The sequence below is a fragment of the Ovis canadensis genome, chromosome 16, assembly GCF_042477335.2.
Source record: "Ovis canadensis isolate MfBH-ARS-UI-01 breed Bighorn chromosome 16, ARS-UI_OviCan_v2, whole genome shotgun sequence".
In the NCBI taxonomy this organism is placed as follows: Eukaryota; Metazoa; Chordata; class Mammalia; order Artiodactyla; family Bovidae; genus Ovis; species Ovis canadensis.
The window spans coordinates 40,721,696-40,736,012 of NC_091260.1; positions in this window are offsets into that span (position 1 = coordinate 40,721,696).

Genomic DNA, 14,317 nt, shown 5'->3' on the forward strand with positions numbered 1-14,317 from the left:
CTAGATGACGAGGACCCTTCCGGACTTTAGGAGAAGGGCGACTTGGAGCAGGCCGCTTGGCTCGGTTTGGTCTCGCGCTTTGGCACACAGTTCCGGGCCCGGCCGGGCTTGGTTGCCAGGGCGGGTGAGTTCCCGAGTTGTCTGCGCGTGGAGCGCTGGGAGCTGCCTAGGGGAAGACGCCGGTCCTGGGATGAATGGACCCGGAGGAATTGTTCGCTGCTGCTTCCCCAGTACCCCGTAAACCCCTTAACTCAGATCTCCAGAAACGCGGGGTGGGGGTAAAGGGGCGCTTCTTACCTAAGCGGAGAATCAGGTTGGAAGTGCACAGGTATAACCAAGTTGACTCCGCGGATTTCTCTCTCTCTTTCGGACCCGCGGGGTCTGCTTTGCAGTTTAACTCTAGAACTAATCCGAAGCCTAAGTGCAAAGTGGTCTTCCAGTAGTTTAAAGTTTGCAAAGCTATTACGCCTATCCGATTTTTCTCTCTGCCGGTCTCCTGCCTTTTGTTTTTAAGCAACTGTGTGCAGTTAGCTGGTGGTGTGTAGATCATTGTAAGGACAAGTCTCCACGTCTCTAGAGATTTTAAAAATGCGTCAGTCTAAGGGCCCGAGTAGGGAGGGGTCTAACACAGAAGAACAGTGAAATACCTATTTCATTTCATCGGCTGTGTTTACCTTATCATTTTCTCTCGAGAAACAACCTGGAGAGAGAAGAATGGTTACTTCAACTCGCCGGTAACCCTCTTGAATAATTTCTTACATGTTCCATGATATCTCACTGTCTCCGCAAAACAAAGTCACAGGGAGGCCACGAAGAATCCCCCACCCCCCGTCCGCATCTCCAAAAGCTTCTAAACATTGATTCCTTATCTAGTGTGACTGCCAGTTTTATCTGAAAAGGTTCGCAAATGCACGCAGTAGTAGGTTTAATTTCGGTGTCTCATTGCCTTGAGAAAACCCGGTGTGTTAGGAAACTCCTTTCTTTGTATCATTGGTCAGATCTAGCCCTCGATAAGAGCTGTGAGCCCTCCGCCGGCCTGAGGGGCTCGGTTTACAGCAGTGTGCTCCAGAGCGCAGAGAGAAGCAAAGACGCTGAATTTCCTCTTGATATGGCTGGGGCTTTATCAAGAACATGCTTTTGTTTTCTCTCAAGGGAAATTTCTAACTGGATTTCATCCCTTCTATTTCTATTATAAGTTGTATCAGTGTGGGTGTGTGAAATCGAAAGTTAGATGTTGATTCATTTACCAGGTTGGGGGTGGGGGGCAGGATGTTTCTGTTTTTGGTTTTTGCTCATAGTTTTCTAGTGTCTCCAGTATTATATGCGTGGAGTCTTTTGTCAGGCTGCTTTGGTAAAACTGATGCTGATAATGACAACATGAAGCAAATCGTCCCAGTATATGGGCATGTTTCCTGTACAGATAACCAAGTTGACACTAGTTTAGTTTAGTTTAGTTTTTAAAAGGCACTATATCCCCAGAAAGCAAATAGAGAATTTTAACCAATCATATTCCATCATGTCACCTTTATAACATGGATTTAAACAACGGAAGCTGCCAGAAGCCTGATGACTTACATTTGAGATCCAGAAAGCACCCTCACTATCCATCCTTCTTCAACCATACACACACACACACCCACACACACACACACTAAAAAATTAGTGCTGCTGATGATAGCAAGTCCAAAAAGAAAACCTTGGAGGAAAAGCTTTAGGAACTGGCAATTTCATCATAATGAAGACGAGTGTTTCTCTTTCTTCAGCCCATACTGTTACTGTAAATGAGTAGTATTTTCTTAAGAAGTTCTTAAGCTGTTAGAGGTAAGAAGATCATAGAGAAGATACCCTCTGGCAAAGGGAGCAATCTGAGGAAACCCAGTAGTTATATTGCTCCACGATGGATGTACTCAGGAGGTCTGTGTGTTGCTAATACATTTTGCATTAAAATAAAAGAGGATAGCAGGCATTATTGTTTCCCTTCACCTTGAGATTCAAATTTGGTCACAGATTATTCCCCTGTTTCTTTAAGTGATTTCTATACACATTAATGCATCAAACATTTCTGTAAAAAAAAATTGTAATGTTTTTATAGAATACATCAAACTGCAATATTTTCCCCCGGTATTTGATCACAGGAGCGACCTCTTGTGTTCAAAGGGGGGATTAGACCCTCTTGTCAAAAATGGACTCAATTTTGACCTTTGATATTCTGTTAGGTCAAAAAATCTACCCTTAAAAATAGTTTTGTGAATCCCCTCTGTAAGCTCCTCTACTGATGAGAAAGAAAAGAAAAGTATGAGTACTTAGTTACCATTACCTCCAGGCCACCCCAAATATACTTTAGTGTCCTTGAATATAAAAATGATGCTGATTTATTAAGTTCTATGTAAGCCTGTGGCATCCACCCACATGGGTTTATAGTGCTTTTCCACTTAAAATTCCTAGTGGGCTTTATGCCTGTGTTTTGTGTGTTGTTGCTTTCTCTGCTTTGATTAAAATTTAAACATTCTGCATCAAAAATGCCAAATACAGATTCCTATACAAATATCATGTTCTCAAGATACATTTCAAATATTTAAATAGGTTTTAACTGCCATTGGCAAGTAGCATTACATATTTAGGATTTATTTCCCAACAACTTCTGGCAGATATAAGTGGATTTTTTATTGTGTTGTTAAAAAGTTTTTTTTTGGCAGGGGGAGGGAATTATGTACAGTAAGGAAGAAAGCTTTTCCTCACCAACTAACCAAAATTAGGAAGGAAAGGCAACTTTGATCAGCTTTCCCTGAACATATTCCCAGGGAGGTGATGCTGTGCTTAGCTCACACCAAGATCAAGTTTGTGAATAACAACTGGAATGCCAGTTTTCCACAAATAAGGTGTTCTGACAGAAATAATAAAACTGAAGGACTTGTATTTTCTGATATCCACAAATATGTAATTTGGGGGGTCAAAATGAAACATGGATGTATTTTATTCACCTCAGAAAATGTGGAATGGAATACATATATATTTATCCCAGTCACACTTTTTGTTTTTACTTTTCCTGTGTAGTCTAATCATGTAGAATAAAGCTATACAAACCATCAGTATCTTAAATCACATCCAAGTGTCAGATAAGATATTTGTATTAAGAGAGTCATGATTAACTGTTTATTTTCCAACCAGAAGGCAGTGGGTATGGATATTTAGAGCTACTTTGCCTCTCCCAATTTCTGGTGGTGGCTTAATGATGAATCAAGAGGATCTGCACTCTAATTTCACAGAAAAATGAAAGCAATGTTCTGTTTGTACCATTGGATAGGAAACGATTGTCTCTTCTTTGCTCTCTCCTTTTACTCCCCACCCCCATAATGCTAAGCAATAATAATAATAAAGCTAGTTGTTAACAACAACGACAACAAAACTTTAATCTTGATTCTGACTATATTGCCAGACTCCTGCTGTGATTGTGGTCTTGTTGAGTGTCAGTTGCTTTATTAACCAGTTAAAACAGTCTGGGTGGATTAGCACGAATCTTCTTCCGCACGCAGAGCTTCTTAGCCTGAGTTCAGGTAGATGTGCCTGTCACCAGCGGTCCTGCTCTTCTTTCCTGGCAGACGGCAGCCCGGGAGGCCGCGTTCCTGTGCGGTCTGCTGCTCGGTTCCCAGCCAAGATAGAATTCCACGCTGCCGGCAGCGGCGAAGCCACAAACCTCAGATCAGTCTTGAGAATGCGAGGTTCCGCATCTCATTACCGATAGGACTTCGACCAAGCGAGGACAGAAATTTGCCCCCTCCTTTTAAAATTGTGCTTTTGGAAGTATTTACTATAATTTCACAAAAGCGCCGGCCATGTCAGGTGAAACCCTTTCCTTTAAAAAGTTTTTTGTTTTGTTCTTCTTTGAAACCCTATGTGACTAGGAACTGGCAGTTTTTAACAGGACCAGAGTTCTCCCTGGAGCCCAGGTTGGAGCCAATGAGTGCAAAGGGCTAAGAGGTTCCGACCCCAGGATGAGTTGAACCCTACCTCTGGCAAAAACTTTGTTAAATGTACCGGATTATCATGGGGGGGAGGCGGGGGGGAATTGGAGTCCTGAGGGGGAAAAGCTTTATCCCCCAAGGTCCTGGGCGGTTCAGCTGAAAGCTACCAGAAATGCACAGAATCCAGCAAAGCACCCAAGGACCCACCCGAGCTCTCGGGAAACCCGGAGCGAATTAACTCAAGTGTAGCTGATCAAATGACATTCTTTCTGAAAGAAGTGACACCGTTTCCCCCACTGCAATCCTGTCGAACCGGCAGGTCTGAATTTAGCGCCAAAGGATTGATTTTCCAACTCGTACTGGAGGTTTACTGGGAAGGAGAGGGGGAGGGGAGGCGAAGGTACCTTGCTGGAGGTCAAGAGGAGGAGGAGGAGCAGCAGAAAATTACCAGCTCAGCGCGGGAGGGAGTTGGAGGCCAGGAAATCTACCCAGGAAGCCTCAAATAACCTTCTCTCACGTCTCAGAATTCAGCGCTCAAAAAATCAGCCTCAAAATAAGGTGTCCTGGGCTGGAGTCCTCGGGTGGGCTGCGGAGGCGATGTCAAGAGTTATTGCTACTTTCTATGAATTAAACTGGTGGCTAAAGCGTGTCAGGGCCGTTTAATGTAGCTTGAGAGGAGCGTGGGTGGGGGCTGTTTTTAAGTGGAGAGGCAATCACGTAGATCGTGAGAGAGAAGGTGGTTTCGGGGCTGAAGAAAATTCTGCAAACGCCAGTGATGGCTAGTCGGTTCAGAAGATATGATTTTAGGGAAAATCTTAAAAGGTAGTTGTCTGATTCGATTCCGTAGAGGTGAATGGGAGGCATTATATGATTTTAGGGAAAATCTTAAAGGTGGTTGTCTGATTCGACTCCGTAGAGGTGAATGGGAGGCATTATATGATTTTAGGGAAAATCTTAAGGGTGGTTGTCTGATTCGACTCCGTAGAGGTGAATGGGAGGCATTGCCCGCGGCGCGTGTGCCTTTAGAATTTTGTACGCCTCCCGATCCGTGCTGTTAAGGAAACTCATTAGTTCTCCCCGACTTTAGGTTGAAAGAATTTGCTTCGCTCCTCTACCTGCTAAATTCCAACTGAGAAAGGGGCTCAGGAGACGACCCCTTTTAGGAAGAACGTCATTTGATCAACTCAACCGAGTTAAAAACTGGTCTCCCGGAAGGGGTCAAGAACGCCTTCCCTTCCCACCGGCGCAGCGCGCGGCGCCGGGTCGACAACTCCTACCCCAGGTAGCCTCTCACCGAGGCCCAGGAAATCCTGCCTGACTCTCCTTTGAAGTCTCAAAGCTTTGCTATCAAGTTTCTGGTATTTCCTAGAACCCCACTCGCCCGCGTTCAAGCGCATAGGTCGTACAAATTTAGCTACCCGAAGTCCTAGGATAAGAGCAACGAGAAACAAAGAGACCACCCCCCTCCCCCAGCAGCAACCTCTGTCCTTGGCCTCCTCCCTTACGAATTTCCGATTTGCAAACGTCTGCTGGGAACCGCCAACCTCCGCCACCCTCAATGTTCTGCGCTTAAGGGCATTTTTCAATGTGTCTTGCCATTGTAAGGCGCGGAAAAATCAATCTGCAGCGACACCCCGGCCCTAATTCCTATTCGACTTAAGGAAAAAACAAAAAATAACGTCCTGCAGACCTCTTTCGGTCCGATTGGCGAGCCTAGCCCCCAGAGGCCTCTTCCTTACTGTGAATTTGTTTGCCACCCACCTTTGGGAGCAGAGCTCCTCTGATGGCCTGTCTCTGTCGCGCACTGGTGGGCCCAGGTGGGGACTCGAAAGGAAAGATGAATCAGGTCTCCAGCTCGCGGTGCCAGAGCTCTAAAAGGGCAGGAGTGTCTGTCAGCCACCTGGGGGTGGGGGTAGGGGGGCGTCCCTGCTGGAAGACCCTCTAACCCTCTAGACCAGGAGTGGAGAAGAAAGCGCAACTCCTGGCTGCATACAGACGCAAAGACTAAACCCTTTCGGAACGTAAAACTTTGTGTTAGGTTTTACCCCTTCTCTGTCCATACCCCAATCCCCAGGGTTTCCCCCCAAATGAATACTTGCAGATGAAAGAATCAAGGTACCACGATAACTGCTTCAAACTCTTTGTCAGGTCACCTTTATATGCCATCTGCCAGAGGCTCAACTTGCTCTGGGCGCCTACATTCCGGAAAATTGTGAGGGTGACGTTCCCTCTGCTTTTGCCCTGTTGGCAGTGTACTGAAGTGATGGTATAGTTACTGATACAGAACGTCGGAGTGACTAGTTTAATTCTTACTATCACCTCTAAAATATAGGTAGCCCCAAGTATTAGTTGGCATTTTTCCCCTAGGTTTATTTTACTCACTTCGTGTGGCAAATGTTTGAATTGGAAAACAAGAGAGAACACCACAGCATAGATTCACTTCTCTGTTCTCCTATCAGGAGGGTGACCCTCACAGGCTGATTAGTCATAGAGGCAGGCTTCTTTGTTGATTTAAGAGTTCATCAGGCCAGACGCAACAATTACCTTGTTGCCTTTTCTTGATTCTCTATTGTTGACTTATATCTGGAATGCCTCCATTGTACAAAATTCGATCCAAAAATGAAAAAAAAATTAAGGCAAAAAGGTAATGATGGCAATAGAGGTCTCTGTTAACTGACTTTTGTGTGTAGATTGTACATACCTCACAGATGTATGAAAAACATTACAACTTATAATGTTTTATATATAATTGTATATGTTATAATTATGTGCTAATGATGGCATTATTTAATATCATAATTCCAGAAAGAAATGTTTGAAATGTCACTTCGTACTACACTGTAATACTCTCCTTCTGAGAAAATAATTAGCAAGCTTCAAAATGATTTTCAGGGTGCTTTGAAATAAGAACAAAATCTGAAACTTCATGGACCCAAATCCCATCAATCATGGGATTCATAACTAGGTTGCTACAGGTCAATTCTATAAGGAGATAACCTTCTGTTTTGCACAACTGCATTTTATTTCAGTTGTGCATTTAAAATATGTATTCTACATTTGCTATTCTGAAATTTCTAATCATGTCATATCAGCAAGAAATAAGTCCTAGATAATGCCTAAGGATGACTGTGATTAACTTTTGTGGTTTGACAGTATTTTGCTCTTCTTTATTTAAATGTGAATATTAATATATTAATATTACTAGATAGTTTCATCACCCCATGATTTACAAGATATTCATATAAAGTGAAAGAGTGAATATTACGTTCTATAATGCTACTTAGAGTCTATTATCAAAAGATAGTAACAATAAGAAGATTCACTTGTGTATATGTAGCTATCCACTCTGCCCTCAGAGTGTTCAGTTTAGTTACAAAAACATTGAACTGTTATATCATGTGTGCTCTCACTTGAGTGTAGTTAATGTTTTGCCAGTGTTAAGAGTCCTCACCTCACTCTCCAGATTTATGTAATAGCCTAGGAAGATCGCTGCATCAAATGTAATGCACAATGGGATATTGTAATATTACCTATCACTAGCATCCTGCTGACTTTCACTTGTATATCAGGACTCGAAGTATGCTATGTCTCGCTGTAGAGTGTGGTACAATGTGCTATTTTGTCTTCTTTGCTCAGTGTGAAAATTTATTATTCACTCTCCTTTTTATGAGCTGCATGAACAACTGGTGATAGTGATGAGAAGCACTGGGTATAGTTTCACTGGCTTTGGAATCTCCTATGCTATATGGAAGAATAGAAATCTTGTCTTTTTAGGTCTTAATGGTGTGTTTCTTCCAATCCTGAGATAGTAATTTAGCTGAGCCAAATGTCACGTGATATGCCTCTCTGTGATCCTGTACGCAAGTCATTGCAGCTCTGCTGATGTGACTTTGGATATGCTGTGCCAGGGCAATATAGTTTTTTGAATGATGCCAGTAGTGAGGAAGAAACATGAATGCAGCTCTCAAACTGGAAGAAAAGGTAAGTGGATGGAAAATCACTCCTTTGAAGAAGGTGGTGGAGAAAGAATTGAGTGTACATAACTTTGTCAGCCATCAAAAGAGAGGATGAAAATAGATATTAGACTAAGATGAGTAAAGTATTCAGTTTTGAGAGGGGTAAGAGAAAGCTTAGTGAGGAAAAGAAAAAAGTAGAGTAAATGTCAAGAGGAACAAAAGAAAGGAACAGGCCTTGGTGACCCAATTCATCTAGCACCCAGATCTTTACTAGCAGTAGATGGAGGTTGAGAAAGCAGTTGGAAAAAATATACTTTATAGTTACTTTAATCTGGCATTTAAACTTTAAAACTCTTTTTTTAGGGGAGAGGTTTTTGTAGACTATTTGGCAATAATTTAAAAAAGTTGTACTGCATCTTTAAGTATCTTATATGGGTTGGCCAAAAACTTTGTTAGGGTTTTTGGAACAGAAAACCTGAATGAATTTTTCTGCCAAACCAATACTAGAATGCTTACCAAAAATAAACCCATTGTTGGTAAACTGAATCAGCGTAGAAAAGACAAACTAAAGTTACTAAAATACCATAGAAGGGATTCCTACAATTTTTTATGTAACTGGTTTCATTAACAACAAGATTCAGGACTCAAAAAAGAGAAAGAACTAGAACTGAGAAGGAATTTTCAAAAATGTCTTCGGGGTTTTCCAGCGTTTTGGTCAGTTGTTGCCCTTTCTACAGGTTGGATTATACCAGAAAATGTAATTCACATATTTGGAGCTGCTCACTTAAACCATAATAAAAACTGAAAGATGCGAAAAAACTGTTCTCTGCTCAAATTCATGCCAGGGAACTTGAAGGGCTGCCAGAAAATCGCTGCTCTGTTAGCATTTCTGATCTGGCTTCACAGTCTCCCAGACTTCATTCTTTTGATGTGAGAAGAATGTAAGCCAAAACCACAAGGAAGCATTCTTTGCACCCATGCCCTTGGGAAGAGTTGGGGTGTCCAAAATGTTGGAAAGGTTAGATGCAGTTGTCCTCACAGAATCTATTTTGGAGGTCATGAGGTCAGAATGTCTGCCCATGTGCACACACCAGCAAGCCCATAAAAGCCGGATAGGAGGCAGCAGTGCCCCATAAAAGGTTATACCCAGCCAGAACCCAACAACATTTGAAAAGCTTCTGCTACGGAGAAGAAATATGAGACTGACAGCATCAACTTTGGCCACTGCAGAAGCAGTGAAGAGAGATGGATGGGGATTAATCATGGTAAAATACTGAGCAGAAGAGACAGCAAATTCTGCCAAGTATGAATACTTCTCCACTCACGTGTTTCACTAAGTACACTCTTCAAAGTACAAGCTGATTGGCCAAGGTCAGGTTGATCTTTGCTAGGCCTAAAGTAGCTACTGAGAGTATCCTCATGGCAGAAGACACTTAAAGATCTTTAATGTTAAAAAAAAGAGGAGAATTATTTGTGGTTCAACAATAGAAACACTCCTGATAACAGTTGGTTACCAAAACTGCATTCTGTCTCAGCGCCAATACCATTCATTTTGGGGCAACACTGATTTATAAAGGTTACCGGTTGTTATTGGCCCATGGATCTTCAGGACTTTTCATGTATATTTCTTATGTTACTAGATTTAGCATTTTGCCTCATTTCATAATCTTTCCTCATCAAGGCATTCTTTGTATAAGTAAAACCTTTAGATAACAGCCTTTGAAAGACTCAATAGGTAACTGAATAGTGACTCTCAGCAAGACTACCAAGAATGACCACTCTCCCAGTATATATCAAGGGACATAATATAAATTTTGTAAGGATTTATCTCTTTGACATTCTTAAAAAGCTTTTTAGAAGTTTTTTGTTTAGTTTTGTTTCTTGTTTCTTAATTCAAATACCAAAGCTTTCTGTTCAGTTCAGTTCAGTTCAGTTGCTCAGTACAGTCCGACTCCTTGCAACCCCATGGACTGCAGCACTCCAGGGCTCCCTGTCCATTGCCAACTCCCGGAGTTTACTCAAACTCATGCCCATGAGTCAGTGATGCCATCCAACCATCTCATCCTCAGTCGTCCCCTTCTCCTCCTGCCTTCAATCTTTCCCAGCATCAGGGTCTTTTCAAATGAGACAGCTCTTCATATCAGGTGGCCAAAGTATTGGAGTTTCAGCTTCAACATCAGTCCTTCCAATGAATATTCAGGACTGATTTCCTTTAGGATGGACTGGTTGGATCTCCTTGCAGTCCAAGGGACTCTCAAGAGTCTTCTCCAACACCACAGTTCAAAAGCATTAATTCTTCAGTGCTCAGTTTTCTTTATAGTTCAATTCTCAAATCCATACATGACCACTGGAAAAACCATAGCTTTGACTAGACAGACCTTTGTTGATAAAGTAATGTCTCTGCTTTTTAATAATCTGTCTAGGTTGGTCATAACTTCCCTTCCAATGAGTAATCGTCTTTTAATTTCATGGCTGCAGTCACCATCTGCAGTGATTTTGGAGCCCCCAAAATAAAGTCTGCCACATTTCCACTGTTTCTCCATATATTTGCCATGAAGTGATGGGACTGGATGCCATGATCTTAGTTTTCTGAATGTTGACTTTTAAGCCAACTTTTTCACTCTCCTCTTTCAATTTCATCAAGAGGCTCTTCAGTTCTTCTTCACTGTCTGCCATAGGGTGGTGTCATCTGTATACCTGAGGTTATTGATATTTCTCCTGGTAATCTTAATTCCAGTTTGTGCTTCATCCAGCCCAGCATTTTTCATGATGTACTCTGTATATAAGTTAAATAAGCAGGGTGACAATATACAGCCTTGACGTACTCCTTTTCCTATTTGGAACCAGTCTGTAGTTCCATGTCCACTTATACCTGTTGCTTTCTAACCTGCATACAGGTTTCTCAAGAGGCAGGCCAGGTGGTCTGGTATTCCCATCTCTTTCAGAATTTTCCACAGTTTATTGTGATCGACACAGTCAAAGGCTTTGGTGTAGTCAATAAGCAGAAATAGGTTGTTTTCTGGAACTCGGTTGCTTTTTTGATGACCCAACCAGTGTTGGCAATTTGACCTCTGCTTCCTCTGCCTTTTCTAAAACAAGCTTGAACATCTGGAAGTTCATGGTTCCTGTATTGCTGAAGCTTGGTTTGGAGAATTTTGAGCATTACTTTGCTAGCGTATGAGATGAGTGTGATTGTGCGGTAGTTTGAGCATTCTTTGGCATTGCTTTTCTTTGGGATTGGAATGAAATTGACCTTTTCCAGTTCTGTGGCCCCTGCTGAGTTTTCGAAATTGACTGGCATATTGAGTGCAGCACTTTCACAGCACCATCTTTTAGGATTTGAAATAGATCAACTGGAATTCCATCACCTCCACTAGCTTTGTTCATAGTGATGCTCCTAATGCCCCCTTGACTTCACATTCCAGGATGTCTGGCTCTAGGTGAGTGATCACACAATCGTGATTATCTGGGTTGTGAAGATCTTTTTTGTACAGTTCTTCTGTGTATACTTGCCCCCTCTTCTTAATATCTTCTGCTTCTGTTAGGTCCATACCATTTCTGTCCTTTATTGAGCCCATCTTTGTGTGAAATGTTCCCTTGGTATTTCTAATTTTCTAGAAGATATCTCTAGTCTTTCCCATTCTATTGTTTTCCTCTATTTCTTTGCATTGATCACTGAAGAAGGCTTTCTTATCTCCTTGCTATTCTTTGGAACTCTGCATTCAAATGGGTATATCCTTCCTTTTCTCCTTTGCTTTTGGATTCTCTTCTTTTCACAGCTATTTGTAAGGCCTCCTCAGACAGCCATTTTGCCTTTTTGCATTTCTTTTTCTTGGAGATGGTCTTGATCCCAGTCTCCTATACAATATCATGAATCTCTGTCCATAGTTCATCAGGTACTCCATCAGATCTAGTCCCTTAAATCTGTTTCTCATTTCTACTGTGTAATCGTTAAGGGATTTGATTTAGGTCATACCTGAATGATCTAGTGGTTTTCTCTACTTTCTTTAATTTACGTCTAAATTTGACAATAAGGATTTCATGCTCTGAGCCACAGTCAGCTCCCGGTCTTGTTTTTGCTGACTGTATAGAGCTTCTCCATCTTTGGCTGCCAAGAATATAATCAATCTGATTTCGGTGTTGACCATCTGGTGATGTCCATGTGTAGAGTCTTCTCTTGTGTTGTTGGAAGAGGGTGTTTGCTATGACCAGTGCATTCTCTTGGCAGAGCGCTATTAGCCGTTGCCCTGCTTCATTCTGTACTCCAAGGCCAAATTTGCCTGTTACTCCAGGTGTTTCTTGACTTCCTACTTTTGCATTCCAGTCCCCTATAGTGAAAAGACATCTCTTTTGGGTGTTAATTCTAGAAAGTCTTGTAGGTCTTCATAGAACTGTTCAACTTCATCTTTAGCATTACTGGTCAGGGTATAGACTTGGATTAGTGTTATACTGAATGGTTTGCCTTAGAAACGCACAGAGATCATTCTGTCGTTTTTGAGATTGCATCCAAGTACTGCATTTTGGATTCTTTGTTGACTGTGATGGTTACCCCATTTCTTCTGAGGGATTCTTGCCCACAGTAATAGATATAATGGTCACCTGAGTTAAATTCACCCATTCCAGTCCATTTTAGTTCACTGATTCCTAAAATGTTGACGTTGACTCTTGCCATCTCCTATTTGACCACTTCCAATTTGCCTTGATTCATGGACCTAACATTCCAGGTTCCTATGCAATATTGCTGTTTACAGCATCGGACCTTACTTTCATCACCAGTCACATCCACAAATGAGTGTTGTGTTTGCTTTGGCTTTGTCCCTTCTTTCTTTCTGGAGTTATTTCTCCACTGATCTCCAGTAGCATAGTGGGCACCTACCAACTTGTGGAGTTCATCTTTCAGTGTCCTATCTTTTTGCCTTTTGATACTGTTCATGGGGTTCTAAAGGCAGGAATACTGAAATGTGGTCCTTCTCCAGTGGACCACATTTTGTCAGAACTCTCCACCATGACCCATCCCTCTTGGGTGGCCCTACATGGCATGTTTAAATATGTGCAGTTTATTGTCCATCAATTATACTTCAATAAAGCCATTAAAAAATCAGCCTCAGGAAAGAAACTGATTGTTGTGTTGCCCCATTCTTAATTATTATCATTCCTATATACTTTATACTTTCATATACTTATAGGGAAAAGGGCAAATGCACAGTATTGTACATGATGAAATAAGATGCTTGGAGAGAAGTAACTTACCTCAACCTCCTCCCTGATTGGAGTTTTGTCAGAAGTTGTCAGGAACATCAATTTGAATTTTCTCATATCTAATATTATAATTGTAAGCACTTTCCCTTCCTCTTATATTGCCACTATTAGGGATCCAAACCTTCTGTTTTCCAGAAGGTTTCCAAATATCTTGCTTTCCCCAAAGTCAAGTTAATTCTATAACTTCTAGCATTTTGTGCATAATTTTTTTAAGTGAAAAATCACTTTCTACTTTGTTTAGGCATAATATTTCCACCATCAAAAAGGCCTAAGAGAGCATTCATATCTAGTCCATTATTATAAACTATTGGTTTTCTACAAATCTTTCCTGTATTCTTCAATGGTTTCTAATCCAGGCTACTGGAGTCCTGCCCTCAGCTGTACTCTTCCATATGTTAATGCCTGAGTCACTGAACAGAATTCCTGGGCACTTTGTTCTATTGCCCAGTGGGTCCTAGAGTCAGCCTGATTTATGCCTGAACTCTTCTTTCCCTTCAGGCACTGCCTCTGACACCTGACTGCAGCCCAAACTTTCTAGCCAGGCAAACCACCTTCCTCTTTCTGTCCCTGAGGATGGATCTCGAGCACGTTCCCAGTTCCCTTCTTCCTTGTAAACTTAAGTTGTTCTGGGCTAACCTCAATAGCTGATCTGCAAGTGATCACTTTGGTTCTATCCTTAGTCACTCACAAACACATAGGCTTTTCTGTGAGATGGAAATGAAGGGAAAAATAAATGATTTAATGTGATGGTGCTTAAATATAAGATTTATGTCTCTTCATGTTTTGGCTTTGGGGTTTAAACATCACTGATAAGGGAAGGGATCAGCTATTTTCTTTGTCTCTGACTTTAATTTGTGGGTCATCTACCACAGGGTAGGACTTGTACCACATGAATGAACAAATACCTGTCTTAAAGTCAGAGAAGGGCAAAAGGCATTTGGGGGAAGAGGAGATGAAATAAGACCAAGATCACTCAGTTCAGTTCAGACATTGAGTTATGTCCGACTCTGGGACTCCATGGACTGCAGCATGCCAGGCTTCCCTGTCCATCACCAACTCCTGGGGCTTGCTCAAAATCATGTGCATTGAGTCAGTGATGTCATCCAACCATCTCATCCTTTGTCATCCCCTATCCTCCAG